Source organism: Bos indicus, chromosome 8 (genome assembly GCF_029378745.1).
Source record: "Bos indicus isolate NIAB-ARS_2022 breed Sahiwal x Tharparkar chromosome 8, NIAB-ARS_B.indTharparkar_mat_pri_1.0, whole genome shotgun sequence".
NCBI classification, from domain to species: Eukaryota; Metazoa; Chordata; class Mammalia; order Artiodactyla; family Bovidae; genus Bos; species Bos indicus.
The window spans coordinates 76,752,012-76,765,737 of record NC_091767.1 but is presented as its reverse complement, the minus strand read 5'-3'; positions in this window follow the sequence as shown (position 1 = coordinate 76,765,737).

Here is a 13,726-nt window from a genome sequence, read left to right as displayed (position 1 = left end):
AGAGAAATTGGAAAACATAAACTAAATGAAATGGGAACACTGAATATGAAATAGAAAATGTGAAACAAACTAGATAGAAGTAAAAGATCATCATATAGTCCCGTTGTTTCTAAACATCAGTGCTCATTGGACGTATATCTGGAACTCTGGAGAAAAAAAACAATACCTGGGCATTTGTATTTTTCAAAAAATGAAATTATTATTCTATTATTATGATAGTTCCTTCTTTATCTCTCAGTTGCCATTTGGGATACTCACTATTCCTTTCTTCAGGAACCAGCATCAAATACCTAATTTCCCTAATTATGTTGTACATTCACAAGCCTAAAAAATCTTACGGGATAACTTATATGTCAAATTTCTGTACCATTTGGGATTATATTTGTCTGCATGTATCAGAAAAGCAAAAAAAAATAAAAGAGGATTAACTAAATTGAAAATTTATTTTTCTCTCATATAAAAGAAATCTAGAAGTAAGCAGTTCAAGTCTAGACGGCAGTTTCACAAAATTGTAGAGAACTCAAGCTCTTGTCTATCTCTCTGTTAGCACAGGCTTCCAGACTCATGGTCACCTCATGGCTGAAGATGGCTGCTCAGAGCTCCAACCATCATGTCTACATTCCAGGCCACAGAGAGGAAGAAGAGAGAAGAGTGTAAACTCGCTTCTGCTTACATCAAAACATCAAAACTTAGACACATAGCCACACCCAACTTTAAAGGATCCCAACTTAAAGGATCCCAGTTATATATACAGTTGTAACTGTGTTCTGTATATGTGTTGTACTGAGCCTTGGCTCAGTGGGTAAAGAATCTGCCTGTAATACAGGAGACCTGGGTTCGATCCCTGGGTTGGGAAGATCCCCTGGAGAAGGGACTGGTTATCCACTTCAGTATTCTGGCCTAGAGAATTCCATGGACTGTATAGTCCATAGGGTTGTGAAGAGTTAGATACGACTGAGCGACTTTCACTTTCACTGTGTTTTATTTAGTATTTTTTTAAAGACCATGTCTGAAAGCAAGGGTAGTCATAAGTTAGATTTATTAAACTATATCTTGCTTAATAAATAAGGACTGTAATCTGCCTTCCCTAAGCTCGCTTTAATTGTTTTGCAAAAACTTGTATGTCCTCCAACTGTCACCTGGCCTAAATAATAAGGTGTTTGCCTAAGTTGTTAGTCACGAACTTGGAGTCAGCTGTGTTCAATTTGAGCTTGAGCTGGTTAAGACTGGTTGGGATCCACGATGCACCAACGGGGCATGTGCTTGAGTGTACTTCTGATGTCATAGGGCCCAAAACTCAACCCTCAGAACGTGCTAACACATTGTTTTCTAAACATGTGTCAGGTGAGGAAGCTTGCAGCTTAGTGGCCTTGCCACGATTATCTCACCTTTGTCTTATTTCCAATCACCTTTCCCCAATGCTCGCTAGGACTCAGCTTTATCCTGTAAGTATCCTGAGCCCCTGGACTTCTGGGAAGTGGATTTGAGATTTGGTCTCCTGTCTGTTGCTTGGCTGCCTTGGAATAATAAACCCTTTCTCTGCTGCAGACCTTGGCATCTCAGCATCTGCCTTGCTGCAAGCTGGGGAAACACCTGGTTCGGTAAGACCTCTGTCTCTCGTTGGGTTCTCTCGGCGCTCAGGCCTTCCTCCTGGGCTGCTTGTGTTGCTGTATTCAAGGAACCACCCTGCTCCTCCTGGCTGGGTGATGTCTCCATTTTGTATAGAGTGAGTCTGACCCCTGGCTGCTTTGTGGATTTCTGATTCACTCGCATCCCTTCTTTACCTGTGGGTAAGAGTGCTGCCCATCCTCCAAATGAAAAAGTAAACCTTTCCAGGGATTTTATTGTTGTTCTAGTTTAAGAAACCTGGGACAAACACAAGAATCCCAAATGCTTTATTCTTGTTCCCAGGAAGCCCTTGTCTTTCAGTGTCTGACTGTGAAGTCTTCATTTATTTAATTCAGTTCAATAACAGAAGTTCTGATATAATGGTAATAGCTAACACTACCTGCCAGGGATCTTACTTGTACTTGTATCGCATTATTTCAGGACCAGAAAACTGAAATACAGAAAGGTTAAGTAATTTCCTGAAGTTGCACAGCCAATAAACGGCAGAGTCCTAAGCTTGTATTCTGGGAGAACCACTGGCCATTCCTTCTGTTGCCTTTTGAGAGAAATTGGAAGAGTTATGGCATAATTCTGAAAGCAAAGTGAAACTTGCTTGAAATCTACCAAGACACTGGTTTTGAGAAATGGTAACTTTCTAGCCTCTTTCCTCCATCCCAGTTAGTGTTAGGAAGAACAGCACTAGGGTATTTCTGTTATCTCATCTCTCACCTTCCCTTGCAAGAGCTCAACCCCCTCACTCTTGCTCTCAGGGGCTGATCTTATTGCCACTGAAGTGTCAGCTGACAACCATGGAGGCTGTCATGCCCAAGAGGCAGGGAGCTGTGGGAGAATTACAGACCTGGATGAACCCTGTGTAGGTAGGATGTGTTTCTTCAGAAAGGAAAGTTGTGTCTTAAGTCATCTCGGATCTAACTTTCCCTCTCAACTTGCCCTTCTCTGTCCATGTTTTTCTCTGGTTAGAAAACAAATCTGTATTTTCCATTGTAGTAAGTAATGATTTCCTGAAGGAAATCAGTCCTGACTATTCATTGGTAGGACTGATGTTGAAGCTGAAACTCCAATACTTTGGTCACCTGATGCTAAGAGCTGACTCATTTGAAAAGACCCTGATGCTGGGAAAGATTGAAGGTGGGAGGAGAAGGTGAGATGGTTGGATGGCATCACCAACTCAATGGACATGAGTTTGAGTAAACTCCGGGAGTTGGTGATGGACAGGGAGGCCTGGTGTGATGCAGTCCATGCGGTCGCAAAGAATTGGACACAACTGAGTGACTGAACTGAACTAATAGTAATAATGTGAGAAGCTTCAAAGTCTCCTCTATTATACATATTATGGAATACACACACAAACAGCAGTCTGAATATACTCTTTCCCCCAAGGTTTCAAGGAGGAAGCTCATTTCCTCTTGTAAAGAGTCCCATGCCTTCCACAGGCAGCTCCTCTGTTCAAGTGACCTCCAGCAATGGCCCCCCTTAGGGGAAAACAGATACCCTAAGGCAGAGATTCTGACTTTTCTGCATCAGATTCCCCTGGAGGGCATGTCAAAATGCAGATTGTTGGGCCCCCATCCCAGATTTACTGATTTGGCTGGTGTGGGGTCTGAGAATTTCCATTCATAGCAGGTTTTCAGGTGATACTGCTGATCCAGGGATCAGCTGCCCTGTTGTCTCCAGCCATTCAGGCATTCAAGGATGACCAAGGAATAGTCCAAGCGTCACCTAACTTTGGGGATTCTCTCCATCAGCTTTCTTCTTCCATCTATCAGAGGGTAAGGGAGGAAGAGGTGCCAGGATGCGGATTTTCAAGTGTCTTTTTAAAGACTTTGCTATTTGAAGTTACTGGGATTGGGTACTTGTGTGTGTGTGTGTGTTTACATGTTAGTTTCTCAGTCATGTCCAGCTGTTTGCGACCCCCTGGGCTGTAGCCTGCCAGGTTCCTCTGTCCATAGAATTCTCCAGGCAAGAATACTGGAGTGGGTAGCCATCCCCTTCTCCGGGGGATCTTCCCAACTCAGGGATTGAACTTGGACTCCCGCATTGCAGGCAGATTCTTTACTATCTGAGCCAAGAGCTGGCCCCAAACTTTCCTTCCTTCTGTTTATATGTTAACAGTACCACTGTATGGAGAAATTGCTGTGTTGGATCTGTCTTATACAACAATGTCAAGTTAGTAATTTACTGGGATCCTAATGCTCTTCTAGAAGCTCAGGGAGAGCAGCAAATCTTTGCTGTTTTTGCTTGATTAAAAAAATTTCCCAAAGTGAAATATGTTCACTGTAAAAAATTTAAGTGGTATGGACTTGTGTAGAGCATAAAATGAAAGTCTCTAGAAGTCTCTCTTTTCTTTCCCAAGTCATCCAATGATAAGGTGTTTCCTTTTGGACCTGTCTTTGAGCACATATTCAGGACATACACCTGGCTGGTTTCCGACTATAGGGCTGTACTAATATTACTACTAAGATATTGAAAAGCTTCTGTAAGCACCGGTAAACAGCCTCTGTCTGAGCCCGAGTTCCCTGCCTTCCAGGTTTCACACTGCGGGGCACAGTTTAAATTGGAGCTGTTTTTTGTTTTATTGAAGTAAAACATATTAGTCTCAGATGTACACTATAGTGATTCAGTATTTTTATACATTGTGAAGTGGTCACCATAATCAGTCAACATTTGTCCCCATGCAGAGTAATTGCAATATTGTTGACTATATTTTGGGCTGAAATATTACATCCCTGTGACTTGTTTTTATACTGGAAGTTTGTACCTCTCGGTCCTTTTCGCTTATTTCACCCGCCTTTCTTCCCTCTGGCAACCACCAGTTTATTCTCTATGAGTTTGATTCTGTTTGTTACATTTATTTGTTTTGTTTTTCAGATTTCACATAAAAGTTAAATCATATGATACTAGTTTTTCTCTGTCTGATTTCACTTAGCAAGGAGCTTTCAAAGTCACCCATGTGGTCATAAAAGGCTGAATAATATTCCATTGTATGTATGCACCACATCTTTATGTATCTTTATCTACTGAGGGACATTCAGGTTGCTTCCATATCTTGGCTATTGTAAAAAATGCTTCAGTAAGCATAGAGGTGCATAAGTCTTTTTGAATTAATGTTTTCATTTCTTTGGATAAATACCCATAAGTGAAATTGCTGGATTGTATGGTAGACCTATTTTTAATTTTTTTGAGTAGCCTTCCTGCTGTTTTCCGTAGTTCAGTTCAGTTGTTCAGTTGTGTCCGACTCTTTGCGACCCCATGGACTGCAGCATGCCAGGCACTCTTGTCCATCGCCAACTCCTGGAATTTACTCAAACTCATGTCCATTGAGTCAGTGATGCCATCCAGCCATCTCATCCTCTGTCGTCCCCTTCTCCTCCTGCCTTCAATCTTTCCCAGCATCAGGGTCTTTTCAAATGAGTCAGCTCTTCGCTTCAGGTGGCCAAAGTATTGGAGTTTTCAGCTTCAGCATCAGTCCTTCCAATGAATAGTCAGGACTGATTTCCTTTAGGATGGACTGGTTGGATCTCCTTGCAGTCCATAGTGGCTGCACAAATGTTAACATTCCCACCAACAATGAAATTGGAGTTCTTTGTGAACTCTGGTCAAAGGTGGGGTAGGGTGGCCACAGCATGTCCAGTGGATTCAGTGACACAATTTAAGTTATTCCTTGAGAAAAATGATAAAAATGTGCTTTCCTTCTGGCCAAAATATAGCAGAAATATGTCCAGTACTGTGGGAAAATTGGGGAAAACAAGCTTTTGCATTTTAAGATTGCTGCTAGCATTGCTCTACTACTCCCTCTGGTGACAGGGATGGAACCTAGCTGGTTTTGTGTTTAGGAGAATCAGGTGTGAGCAGGGTGATTAAGTTCTTAGGGCTGAAGTTTTCCAAAGTGGACTTTAGCCATCTTTTTTTTTTTTTTTGAGGAGAATAATCTGAGCAAAGTAAATTTTTACAGGTAAAAGTTTGTGTGCAGAAAAGGCAGTAAAAATAGAATAATTTCATTGAAATGAATTCTCAAAAATAGAGGAAATTTGAATGTCATAGGATTATTTCAGATGAAAATAATTGCTGTTAATTAGTGTTGGTTCTGGAAATAAGTCAAGGGTCAGGAAGAATTCTAATATTACCTGAAAAGGACTTAATATTTACTGGAGTAATTTCAATTTTAAAAACACGTTGCTTTCTTATGAGTGAGATATATTCCACATTCAAAACTTCTGTGGACAAAATGACTATGGGCTTACCTACCTCAATTGCAGTTTCTCCTGTTATTAGAGATTGATTTCTGGGTCTGTTTGAGAAGTTTCCTCAGCTCCTTCACTAATTGCTGCTGCTGCTGCTAAGTCGCTTTAGTCGTGTCCGACTCTGTGCAACCCCATAGATGGCATCCCACCAGGCTCCCCCGTCCCTGGGATTCTCCAGGCAAGAACACTGGAGTGGGTTGCCATTTCCTTCTCCAATGCATGAAAGTGAAAAGTGAAAGTGAAGTCGCTCAGTTGTGTCACTAATTGCACTTGATCTTAATTCTAAGTCACAAAAGGAACTTCAGTTTGAGAACTGACTCACTGTTACTGAAGTTAATGTTCGAAACATTTCCAAATACTACCAATTCTGGGGAATTGAAAATATAGCATCTCACCAATATTTCATTCTACTACTTAATTCACATTAAGCTTATAATCAAGGACATGTGAGTAACTTTCGTTATGGTTTCCTTTGTTTAGGTTAAGGGAGTCCACTGTAGAATCCGATATTGTAATCAGAGCACACTGTTATATGTGGAAGTTGCTGATATTGGGGATGTTCCAGTGTAAAAGGAGGTAACATTTTTCTATCTTAAAATTTTAAAATGAAAATACTACTCTTTATAGCAATATCCAAATACTAATTTCCCTAATTAGGCGATTTTAAGAGAAAATAAACTCTGTGATATCACTTTAGCTAAATTTAAGATTGGAAGTTTTCTTTTAAAAAAATTTTTTTATTGAATTATAGTTGATTTACAATGTTGTGTTAGTTTCAAGGGTAAAGCAAAGTGATGCAGTTATGTATTCAGTTATATATATTCTTTTTCAGATTATTTTCCATTATAGGTTAAGATATTGAGTATGGTTCCCTGTGTTTATACAGAAGGTCCTTGTTTGTCTATTTTATATGTAGTAGTGTATATATGTTAATCCCAAGCTCCTAATTTATCTGTCTCCCCTGCTTTCCCCTTTTGTAACCATAAATTCATTTTCTATGTCTGAGTCTATTTCTGTTCTGTAAATAAGTTCATTTGTATCATTTTAGAAGTTTTCTTAAAGATCCACTGGCTGTCTTTTCACTAAACCTGGAATGCTTCCAGTTTCAACATCTTCTGATATGGGTCTTGTCTCAAGATTTGAACACTGGATTTATTGTGGTGATCATTTCATAAAGTATGCAGAATGTCAAATCTCTACATTTCAATAAAAAGACTTGATTTAGATAATTCTTTTTATAATGACCTTACTGAGATATAATTCAGATAGCATACAGTTAAAAGCATACAGTTCAGTGTTTTTCAGTGTATTTGCAGAGTTGTATGAGCATCATCATTGGAACATTTTTTTGTCACCCCCAATTAAAACCCTGGACTCATTAGCAGTTCTCCCCATTTCTCTTGGGGACAGAATGCCCCTGCATTCTCTAACCCGTTCTGGGCATTACATATAAAATATTCATTAAGTATGTTGTCTTTTGTCATTTTTTTCATTTAGTATAATATTTTCAAGATTTATATTACATGTTATAACATATAGGACTTTGTTAGTTTTTATTTTCAAATGCAAATACAAATTATTTGTATTCATTGTATGAATATACCATATTTTATTTATCCAATAATTAGTTGATGAACTTTAGGGTTAGTCCCACTTTTGGGAAGCATTTTGAATAATGTTTCTATGAACTTTTTTGTGCAGGTTTTGTATGGACATATGTCTTTATTCCTGTTGGATATACATCCTTTAAAAAAATTTCTTTTAAGTTTCTGCCCATGCTATGTAGCATGTGGGATATTAGTTCCCAAACCAGGGATCAGACCCTTGCCCCCTTGCTTTGGAAGCACAGAGTCTTAAGCACTGGACCACCAGGGAAGTCCCTGTTGGATATACATCTAAAAGTGGAATTGCTGAATCATTTTGTAACTCTCTACTTTATATTTTTAATCTTCTGATTAATCTCTTTCATCATTTGGTAACTCTGTGTATAACCTGCCAAACTGTTTCCCAAAGTGGCTGTATCATTTTACATTCCCATTAACAGTGTATGGGAGTTTCATTTACATCCTTGTCAATACTTCGTGTTATCTGTCTGATTATAAGCATCCTGCTGCTGCTGCTGCTAAGTCGCTTCAGTCATGTCCGACTCTGTGCGATCCCATAGAGGGCAGCCCACCAGGCTCCACCGTCCTTGGGATTCTCCAGCCAAGAACACTGGAGTGGGTTGCCATTTCCTTCTCCAATGCATGAAAGTGAAAAATGAAAGTGAAGTCGCTCAGTCGTGTCCGACTCTTAGCGACCCCATGGACTGCAGCCCACCAGGCCCCTCTGTCCATGGGATTCTCCAGGCAAGTGTACTGCAGTGGGGTGCCATTGCCTTCTCTGATAAGCATCCTAGTGAGTGTGAAATGATATACAGTTGTGATTTTGATTTACATTTGCCTAATGATTAGTGATGTTGGGCATTTTTTCATGTGCTAATTGGCCAGTTGTATACCTTTGATGATCTGTGTAGTTACCTTATTTTTCCTGCACCATTATGTATTGGGTAGGGGTTGGTTACATTGATCATTTTTCTACTAGTTGCAAAATCAGGAAGAAACATATCTGGGCCAGGTTGGGAATTTACTAAAGAAATAATAGATATTACCTAAAGATCTTGAATGAAGAACAGTGACTCTGGGAAATCTCCTCTCAGTGCAGTAGCTGGCTGTGACTTTGCCATTGGGGAGATGATAGTTGTATGTTAGGTAAGGTCATTTTTGGAATTTTATGTGCATTAGAAGAGTGTATGTGTTAGGTAGAAAAGGCAAGGGCTGATATCTACTGAGATGACAGCCCTGCTGATTTTGAGAATGGTCTCTTCCTTTCATCCACATGCTTACAGTGGTGGGACTCCCAACAGGATGTTTGGAAAATATAACACAACCCTTTGGCTGTTTTTGATTGATTCAGAGGTGTCCATATGGTCCCAACTTGGCCAAAATTTCTTGAGGAATGAAGGCAAAGCAGAATATAGATGACAGACAGACGGATGAGTTGTGCTGTGTTCAGGTCTCTTCCTCCAGCTTACTCCCAGGGTCCTGCTGTCTATTGTCCTTCGGTTCTGTGGTCCAGTCCTTCAATCAGATCATCCTTTTCGGTTTAGTCAATTTTAGTAGATAGCAACGACTACTGTATTGTACTTGTTTGTAATATTCTACAACTAAGAATATTAACTAATGTTGTCTGTTAAAGAGACTGACATCCTATTTGCCACATAGTTTTAGTATAATGACTTTATTATATCGGTATCATTCTTAGCCTCTCTGCTTCCTAAGTAAAAGACTATTATAATTCCTCCTTCACTTCTTCCTTCTTTTTCGCATCCTTCTTCTTCTTTTTTTTTTTTGTATTCTTGGAGCCTAGCACAGTGTCCAACACTCAATAAAAGTTTAATGACCTGAATAGAACATCAGATAAAAGAAAAGTAAATTCCCTCCAAATCCTGCCTTTAAGTGAATCAAACAATTTTACTTTTCCCTGGACTTAGATTTTGTCCATATCACTTTAATTTAAGTGTAATCCCAGAACAGACTCAATTTTGTATACTACTCTTCTCCCCAATAACAATATGTCATAAACATGTTTTCATGATGTTCACAGTCTTCCAGGTTGCTATTATCATTGCTTCAATAATGGGAAAGATACATTTAGAAAGTATTTATACTGAATATTTCATAAGGCAAAACAGAAATGGTTTTTATCACAGCCAGCAAGGCAAACCTGCTCTTCCCTTGCTGTATTATCTTTCCTTGCAAAATCACATACCACTCAAATCCAACTCTTCTCTTACGCTGTGCCTGCTCCTGCGCTTCTGAATGTAACTGGAGAAAAAACCCACAGCCTCACTGGACAGTCTCACTGTCAGTTCCTGATCGCTTAACCCCTTGAGGCTGCACAGCAATAATTCCATATTTTTTGAATCTATTCACAGTCCTATTCTCCTATATTATTTCATTCTTTTATTTTCAACCTCTAACATGGTGTCCCCCAACCACTGTGTGAGCTGATGACCTTTCTGTTTCATAGAGATACAAGAGGCAATCAGAAGAGAACTTACAAGATGCAACTACCATCTCTTTTAGCTGTCTCCATACGTGCCAATATGCTTTACTTCTCCTGTTATTATGAATGAAGCGAATACGTTCCTCTTTAAGGTCAGCTCTTTCTTGGCACTTATTCTACCCTCTCTCACCAACTCAAGGATTTTGCTTCAGCAATTCCCTACCATCCTTCCCACCCTTCACTATAAGGTAAGCAGACACTTACTAGTTTTGTTTACGCTGTATGCTCAGCGTCTAGAGGAGTGAGTGGCCAACAGTAGCTATTTAGTAAATGTTTGTCCCACACTGCATGAGTGAGTGGAGGTTGGTGGAGAAGGGAGTTAGCCAACTTGCTGGACAGAAACTCATGCTGAAAAATCTGGTGAGAACTTGAAAAACACCCCAGAAACTCTGTGAAAGTGAAGGTGTAGTCACTCAGTCATGTCCTACTCTTTGCGACCCCATGGACTGTAGTCTGCCAAGCTCCTCTGTCCATGGAATTCTCCAGGTAAGAATACTGGAGTGGGTACTTACCCTTAAACTTTGGAGTTTTCAGAAACTAGTGTTCCAGAGAATTTTAGCTTCTGTGTTGAAATGTTTTCAACTCAACACAAAATAACTGAAATAAAAAACTAGCATGGAAAATTCTCAAGTGATTTCACCCTCAGATGACCAGGTCAAAAAACCTGAGAGCTAAATTGAGAAAATTGGGAATGGAAATAGCAGCATCAAATGGCAGTTTTCCTTCTTCGATTTGAGTCTCGCGGCCGGACAGAGGAAGGAACCGCTGCAGACTTCTGAAGATGGGCTGGACATGACTCAGCACGCTCTCACCTCAGCCCCCAGGACAGGTGGATGCCTGTGGAGGGGTCCAAGCTTTTCAGAGTGGTTTGGAAGAAAGTCTATTTATCCAAAAAATCACCTACCAAAGGGGAGAGAGCTCCCCGAGTGTTACTGAAGTCTCTCAGCCCATCTAAGATAAACATGCTTGATAAAAAGATGGCATGAGTCTTTTTTAAAATTAGCATTAACTACCTACTTGTTTTTTGGGTACAGTTCCATATCTGAACACTTGGCAGCTCCTCAGTCTACCTTCAGAGAGTCTCTGGAACATTCAGGCTAGAATGTTTGTGACCAAGTCCTCCCTTTTCTTAGCCTTTTTTGTGTGCAAAGATAATAGTCTATCAGGACAACTTCAAGAAAACAAAACTGGTTGTATAATCCTACTGCATGTTGTCTTGACTGTTTATATTTTCTAGTACTGTGTCACATATGCTATTTTGATTTTTTCATATAGCATAGTTTAAAATACACTCAGGTGTATTTCTGCATAATCCTTATAATTGTTATGTCAGTAGCTGTACTAGATTCTCCAGAATTAATACATGGCCATTTCCGTTTTTTTGAATAGTTGGACTGTTTATCATAAATAATGCTTTAGCACTCCTATTTAGGAGCCTCTATTCCTCTCTCAAATGGAGTATGCAGAACTGGCTGTATGCATCAGCTGAATAACTGGTAGTTTCTTTGGTGTGAAATGAGACCAGATCCCAGATTTCTCTACTAGCCTGCTATATTGCCTAGAATACCCATCATTAGTGAAACTCAGGTCAAGGCTTATACTTCAGTTTAAGTGTGTGTTAATTTCACTTGTCAGGATGACAAACATGTCATCACCCGTCACATCCATATCACTCACTAATGTATTAGATTGACCTTACATTCACCAGCCAGATGTGAAAGGAATGGACTGGGGACAACTGGAGTTTTGTCTAGAGTCTGGACAGTATCTGTGCAGGGACTCAGTGTCTTAGACCCAGGAACCCTGTGGCTGGGGAGGAGGAAGAAGAGTCCTGTTCTGGGGGTGGACGTCCCCATGCTGAAATCAGCTTTCTTACACTTCACCTCTAGGTCACATGTTCCTCCAGCTCTCATTCTTCCTCATGGTCCTATTGTGAAACTGTAGCATGTACTCCCAATAGTCCAAAGTGATGTTGACATCAATAGAAGTCTTTAACACTAGGCACTTTTGTATCTGCTCATGATGACTGGCCACAGCGAGGCCCAGTGAACCCTAAAGGATTGGGCATGCTGCCACTGTGATGGGCAGTGGTCTCTTCACTTCCATTTCAGAAATAGCATCAGCCATCTCCAGAATATTTCAGCAGAATAAGGGAGAAAGGAAGGCCCCTGGAATGGTTGTGTACATGATAAAATCTCCTTCTTCTACTTCTTGGGAGATGGGGTCTCAATGAACAAATTCACACTGTGGTTACATGGGGAAAATTAAGTTAAATATCTGCAGCATCAACAACCTGATGACCAGGCAGCTCCAACTGGGCAAAGGCCTTCAGCCTAACGTAGAACATGTTTCCAACATCTTCTGCCTCTGTTTTTGAGGGGATTATTTATCAACTTTGCTCAGTGCCCCCAAGTTGGCCAGCCTGCTCCACTTTGATATTAAAGCTGTACCTCTTGAATTCTCCAAGCCAGGCTTAAGCAATACCTGAACTGTGAACTTCTAGATGCTCAAGCTGGTTTTAGAAAAGGCAGAGAAATCAGAGATCAAACTGCCAACATCCTCTGGATCATGGAAAAAGCAAGAGAGTTCCAGAAAAACATCTATTTCTGCTTTATTGACTATGCCAAAGCCTTTGACTGTGTGGACCACAATAAACTGTGGAAAATTCTGAAAGAGATGGGAATACCAGACCACCTGACCTGCCTCTTGAGAATTCTGTATGCAGGTTAGGAAGCAACAGTTAGAACTGGACATGGATCAACAGACTGGTTCCAAATAGGAAAAGGAGTACGTCAAGGTTGTATATTGTCACCCTGCTTATTTAACTTCTATGCAGAGTACATCATGAGAAACTCTGGGCTAGTTGAAACACAAGCTGGAATCAAGATTTCTGGGAGAAATATCAATAACCTCAGATATGCTGATGACACCACCCTTATGGCAGAAAGTGAAGAAGAACTAAAGAGCCTCTTAATGAAAGTGAAAGAGGAGAGTGTAAAAATTGGCTTAAAGCTCAACATTCAGAAAACTAAGATCATAGCATCTGGTCCCATCACTTTATGTCAAATAGATGGGGAAACAGTGGAAACAGTGGCTGAATATTTTGGGGGGCTCCAAAATCACTGCAGATGGTGACTGCAGCCATGAAATTAAAAGATGCTTACTCCTTGGAAGGAAAGTTATGACCAACCTAGATAGCATATTAAAAAGCAGAGACATTACTTTGCCAACAAAGGTCCGTCTAGTCAAGGCTATGGTTTTTCCAGTGGTCATGTATGGATGTGAGAGTTGGACTATAAAGAAAGCCGAGCACTGAAGAATTGATGCTTTTGAACTGTGGTGTTGGAGAAGACTCTTGAGAGTCCCTTGAACTGCAAGGAGATCCAACCAGTCCATCCTAAAGGAGATCAGTCCTGGGTGTTCACTGGAAGGACTGATGTTGAAGCTGAAACTCCAGTCCTTTGGTCACCTGATGTGAAGAGCTGACTCATTTGAAAAGACCCTGATGCTGGGAAAGCTTGAAGGTGGGAGGAGAAGGGGATGAGAGAGGATGAGACGGTTGGATGGCATCACTGACTCAATGGACATGAGTTTGGGTAAACTCTGGGAGTTGGTGATGGACAGGGAGGCCTGGCATGCTGTGGTTCATGGGGTCGCAAAGAGTAGGACACAACTGAGCGACTGAACTGAATCTGAAACTTGATGTTAAAAAGCTGATAGTCAACTTTGCTGTTATCCTGGGTTTTCCC